We start from the raw sequence: 6,000 nt of genomic DNA, 5'->3' as shown, positions 1-6,000 counted from the left end.
AAAACTACAACATGTAATCATTCGAAGAGCGAGGAGAAGGAATCTCCGGTAAACATCCAATTATCTCTTACCAGGAAATTCGGAAAAGGGCAGTTTAAATTTTATGACAAATATACTTATATAGTACTGAGCACCACCTATGCGAGACAGGCCATTTGGTTTCATGCTTTATGCAGTCAATCAATGTTCTTGGTCAAATTTCCGCGCCAAAAGCCGCGATCAAAGAAATAGGCACCGCGCTGATGTGCATGTTACTGGCGACGCAAAGGGCAGCTGGGTGAGAGGCCGGGTGATGCTGGGGGGCTGCGCAGAAACAGTGCGTGGTTGTTTCATGTGCCAACTTCCTTAGTATCGGTCCCCAGCCGCAAACAATTCTGGCGCCTCCAAGTAGGCGTTGGGAACCTGCCCAAGAAAGAAAGCTGCGTGTGAGTACTTCATCTTTTCTAAACTTTTCTGTAGTTTCAACTTTCCACTCCGGTTCTGCGTATTCGCTAACTTGCATTAAACTTTTCTGCGCTAGCCTTATGCTGCTGTAGCAAAATCCGCAATTTCAGGCATGCCCAGGATTACTCGATTCGGTGTAGTCAAACATGTAAGCGATGATTCTCCTACAACGGCAGTTGACAGGTTAGCTCTGACATTTACCTACAACAAGCTTGTTCGCTAGGCAAATTCCCTGCGCGCCTACAAGGTTGACATGATAGCTGAGTTGTTCAACGCAGTGAGCGAATTCGACCGGAAGTTCAGTTTTCTTTCTTCACACAGGCTTCGAAATTAAATACGGTTAGCCTGTTGCGAATGATGCCTTAAAATGCTCTGGAGGAGTCGCGACGCAGGGGTCATGCCATTCGGTGGTGTTGCTTTGCCTTACATTCTTTTGGGTTCCACAGGAAGCGCTACTACGTTACCCTCGAGTTCTAAGAGCGTCTTCAAAATTACCACTTTGAGCTTTGGCGAGAATCACTCACATTTTGAATCAACAAGACAACCTTAAAGGAATGGTTCTTTTCGTTGAAATAAAGGATCAGTTCCCCCGCCCCGGGAAAGATAAATGCTTAGTGCGAGCCCGGCCAAGCAAAACCAAACCGTGGGAGCCGGTATGGCGGCTACGGTGAAGGCACATGACAGCAGTGGCAGATAACCATCCAGTCTACTGTAATATAAAACTACACGGTCGGTGCAAACTGGGGTACCACTGCACTTTGCTGGGGTATTGGCAAGGTACTGAAAACGTCGAACGAGGGTGCAGTTAAAATTTGAGAGTAGACAAGGGAGTGCCTGCCGAACCATACGGGCCGAACGCTCCGGTGAGATGTTCGCGCACTCATAGAGCGTACTCATAAAACGCTTTATTAGGGCGGTTGCCTTGTGCCGAAGTTACATGACAGCATCTGGAAATATTTATTTGAATATGCGACAGAATGAATGAATGAACAGAAGGGAATACGCGTCAGAATGAAGCTCTGTCAACGCAAGGGCTGAGATGGCGGGGCGAGTACAAAATTCGGCGCTCCTGTGTGTGCAAACACCTCCTCCGGCGCAAATCTGCACGCATGCGCCAAAAAAATCATAATTGGAGAGGACTTAAAGTAAGGGATTAGATATTGGCTGGATTTTTCCCTCTCGCAATAGAGCGCACTCGCAGTAGCCGCGTTTACATGAATGCGACAGCAGCGCATCACGTTTCCTAGCGCATTACCCGTGGTGCGATGGTGGCGCCATACGGTGTCGCACATCGAAGGCAAAGCAGCGGTTCTGGCGCTACCGGTGCTTCTGGCGCGGCTGGTTCGTATTTTTTCTCGACTCGCCTGGTTTGTCGTCATTCACCCGACAAGGATACTTTTAAAGCCAAGTCTTGCCATCCCGCAGCTTGGCGATCGCAGCACATCCGCAGCAAACTCCCTTCCCATAATTCCTAATGCGATGCGCTCGGTTAATATGCACTTCGAAAGTAGAGTTACGCGTCTCAATCCCCCCCTGTCTGGCGCAATAATTTGACGCGCTCTCCTAGCGCATTCGCTCCTTTTCCATGGATGCGATGCGATACGCCACTTGTCGCCGTCATGTAAAGCCGGCTACGGAAGCCCAGATTAAGACACCGGCAGTCAGGGGCGAACGGCGCTGCGGGAGGAGAAGTGCCACCAGTCCATGCAAACACCTGCCTCGCGTTGCTTCGATATGGCTGGGCCACGTTTTGTGTGTACATACTTCCGAGGAGCATGCGGCTTTAAAACAGCGACGCCGCGAGCACGAACGGAGATACAAAAAAAAGGTACCACAAATATACCACAAACAATCAACGCATCATAAAAAAATCGTGCCAATCCACCCCGTGAATGTGGTTGGAAAGCAAAGCTGTAAACGGCACCCATAACGATTACCCATGCGACGTCACTTAAATTCACTCACATCGCTCTACAAATAGCAAAACCAGAGAGAAGCGAAATGCACTTAACCACACCATTTATTCAAAGAGATATTCTTGGTAAGGTTAAATCAATGCATGAAGCATGAGCGGTATTTGGTCGAGTTGTAGTGGTGTAGCACAAGAGTGAAAACGTTTTTATAAAATTAAAGTAAGCTCCAACCCAGTGTTAGACGATCTGTCTTCTCCGTCTCTGCGCCGCGGACGGAGGCGACGAGATTTGCGGCAGAAAAGGAGGAGGAGGAAGAAATACATCTGTTCAGATTTCTGAACGGCCCAGAGTGCAGCCCTGGGGAGTGATTCCTTCTTCTGTGGGTCCCATATGCAGTGCGCGCGGCCGGAGTTCTGTCCACCCGCTGAATCTGGGTAGCTAGAGATTGCCTTAACAGCAGGATCTCCCATTGCTCTTGTTGGGTAGTTGACGGAAAGAGAGGAGGGTGCTCAGGGCTAAAGTCGCACACCCCGTTTATGGGGTGGAGTGTTCCTACTTTTAAACAAACTTTATTCAGCGTCGTAGCGATTCGGATACATTAAGTGAATTCGCGTAGGTTGTGGGAAGGAGCCCGGATTGTAGGAGCCGTAGGGTAGTTTATTGTTCTCTGGAAAGGTCAGGGTAAGGCGAAGGTACCGTCTGTCTAAGAAGGCGATAATGCTGGGTTATCTCCCTGAACGTGACAAGCGGGTGACTGTCCTCGTGCAGCTCCATAGCACAGGAGGTAAAAGCCCAGGCTTGTTGGGTGGGCGTATTTGTTGCCCTCCATTGAAGCGTGAGGGGTTTCCAGATGAGCTAAATGGAACCGTTTGGGGAGTGGTTTGTTAGCACGCGCCGTACAGGTCAGGACACCCAAACATACTGGTAATTCTAGTAGGCTTGCTGGGAATCGATGACTACCCTCCGAACCCCGAGTTGAGCGAGAGCCAAGGTGATGGCTGCCTCTTCTGCTGCCGTCATTTCTTGGGTGCTAAGGGAGGTACACGCAAGGAGGTTAGTTGTGGAGGTAGCCACGATGATGGCGTATTGCTGCCCTCGATGTTTGGAGGCGTCTGTGTAGATAACTGTATGAGTGTAGATAACTAAAACACCACTGAGGGTGGTGTTTAGCGCTTGAGCTCGTGCTTTTCGGTGACCCTCGTCATGTGAGGGGTTCATATTTCTAAGCAAAGGGAGCATATTTAGTTTTAGTCGACAAGTGTCTGGGAGTACGTGAAGCGGAGTGACATTCTGGCCTGCCCAGCCAATCTGATAAAGCATGTGGTTACCCATCGCAGTTCTGAGTCGGACCTTCTGGTTAGAAAGATGGCCTTCTATCAGCTCTTTCACCGTGTTGTGGAGCCCCGTGCTAAGCAGCCTCTGTGTGAACGCACTCATGAGAAGACAAATGGCGTGCTAGACCGCCTTTCTAATCATTATATAAAACATCTCTATGTCTTCTTTGTCGAGAAGAAGCCAGGGGGTTGACGTAAGTAACTCTCGAGAGGATAAAAGCTTCAATTAATAAAAAGGTGCCGGATTCCTTTAGGCGTCGCGTCTTGGTGGCAACTCGCCTGATCATGTGTATGATTTGATTATTGCTGTTTTTAGGCGCTGCAAGGAGACGTCACTATTCGTGTTAGCCTCGAGATGTAGGCCCAGGATCTTGATACTGGGGCTTGTAGTGATAGCCTGGCCATCAAGGAGTATTTGAATGTATGCCTTGGTTTGGCGTGAGGGCGGACGACAAGGAGCTGTGATTGTTTACGTGAACACTGGAGGCCACAGGCTTTAGCACATTGGCGTACTAGAAGTGAGATGCCATGCATTGGTGTGAGCTTTCTTCAATTTTTGTAACTCTTAGCACATGAGCAAGGTGCGCACAGGGCCGCTAGACGGGCGTGAGTGGTCGCGTGACGCTTTCACGTGGCATTCAGCGAGAACGCGAGGGGTAAACCCATAAATGTGCTTGGTGAGTACACCACCTGTCTTCCCAGTCTTCGCGTGCGCTCGTAGCTAAATCGGTAAGACAACGGGCTCTCGCTTTGTTAGTCTATTAGTTCCAGGTTCGATTCCCGGCGGTGCCAGTGACTTCTTTTATTTGTTCACTGGAGTTTTCTGGCGACACCAACGGTCGCGAAAGAACCCTTGGGGGGTAGAGGTAAAAAGCTTTGCTTTAAAAACAGGGCATTACTGTATAGGCACGTTGCTCTGATGTTTGCCTGCCAAGTAGCAGCACTGTTTTCTATGTCCTGGTATATAGTTCCGGGGATCATTTCGTTTAGGAAATATACTACGCATATCACGGGCTCGGTTCACAGCATTCATAGAACGTAAATGTCGGCGCCCTGTCCTAGACAGAAACAGCGAGGATTATCACGAGTCACGCACAGGCGCCCACACTAAGAAGGAATCTAAGGTTACGTAATGATAACAAGGCCGAGAAGAACGAACAGTTTAAGTGGGGCAGACGAAAATACTTTAGCTGTTGATGTTGTAGCCGACCAGCCAGATTGCAGATAATACATATGGTAAGGAGGAACCGATGCCTACATCACGGCCGTCTGTCTTTACACCCTGCCTCAGTGTCAACCCCATAGATCGTTGGCACGACATGCCGCAGGCAGTGGGTGATTACGCGTCGAGGAATCGCCACTCCTTTACCGATGCCCTAGCCTACGCTACAGACAACTTTAGTAGGAAAAGTGTTGCGCTCACAGCTTGCTCTGTCCGGTGAAACGTGCCAATTGAATTATAAGCGGTAATGCGGCAGTAGAAAAGTTACAATTTTGCTGCTTAACCGCCCGTACGCAGTGAATGGGCGCACATTTTTGTCAGTCAAGTGGAGAGGGAAACTGGAAATGTTACCCGCCGCGGTGGCTCAGTGGATAAGGCGTTGCGCTGCTGAGCACGAGGTCGCGGGTTCGATTCCCGGCCGCGGCGGCTGCTTTTCTGATGGAGGCGAAAAGCAAAAACGCCCGTGTGTACGAGATTTCGGAGCACGATAAAGATCCCCAGGTGGTCAAAATTAATCCGGAGCCCTCCACTACGGCGCGCCTCATCGCCTGCGTTGCGTCGGCGCGTTAAACCCCACAATAAAAAAAAATCAAAACTGGGAATGTTTCCATGTGTTTATTGTGTTTCGCCGCTTCATAAAACGCGCCTCCTCTGCACGTGCTTTGCCTGCAATCATTTCTAGATATCTGACGTAGCTACCGCAGCTAACAACAGCGCAACCAAACGGTTACTACGAGTGGATCCGCCGAACATACTTTGAGGGGGCGCCAGCCCCTCACTCAATACGCACTCAGCGCGACGTACTCGTATGTTTGTTGTCGTAAAGCTCTCCACTGTAATGCACGTTTATGAATTTATTTACCATGATCTTATTGCCCCGCAGAACAGCTGTTACGAATCAGCTATTCAATTCAATTCTTTCTTTTCTCAGTTGTTCCTGAGAAGGCTTCGGGGGCTGAAAGCTGTTGTACTTGGGGGCTGAAAGCTCTTGTCACTGCTCTGCACTTCCGAAAGCTTTTACGTTGAGAGGAGGGGCTTTACTTACTTTTTTTGCAAGCAGGTATAGTTGACAAAAACGTTCCGCTAA

The 6,000-nt window shown here is 49.4% G+C and overlaps 1 long non-coding RNA gene across 1 annotated transcript in view; it reads left to right on the top strand.

The window, feature by feature from the left end:
• Window positions 1-359: 359 nt before the first annotated feature.
• LOC144166746 (uncharacterized) overlaps window positions 360-6,000 on the top strand; it is a 19,472-nt gene continuing 13,831 nt past the window's right edge. Inside the window, exon 1 of the long non-coding RNA XR_013321753.1 lies at window positions 360-425. This is a non-coding gene — a long non-coding RNA (uncharacterized LOC144166746). The remainder of the gene's footprint in view (window positions 426-6,000) is intronic.

Source organism: Haemaphysalis longicornis, unplaced genomic scaffold (assembly GCF_048455015.1).
Source record: "Haemaphysalis longicornis isolate Haplotype H1 unplaced genomic scaffold, Haemaphysalis longicornis Haplotype H1 scaffold_19, whole genome shotgun sequence".
NCBI lineage: Eukaryota > Metazoa > Arthropoda > Arachnida > Ixodida > Ixodidae > Haemaphysalis > Haemaphysalis longicornis.
Note: the sequence above shows the minus strand (reverse complement) of the source record. Positions and strands in the feature narration are given on the sequence as shown.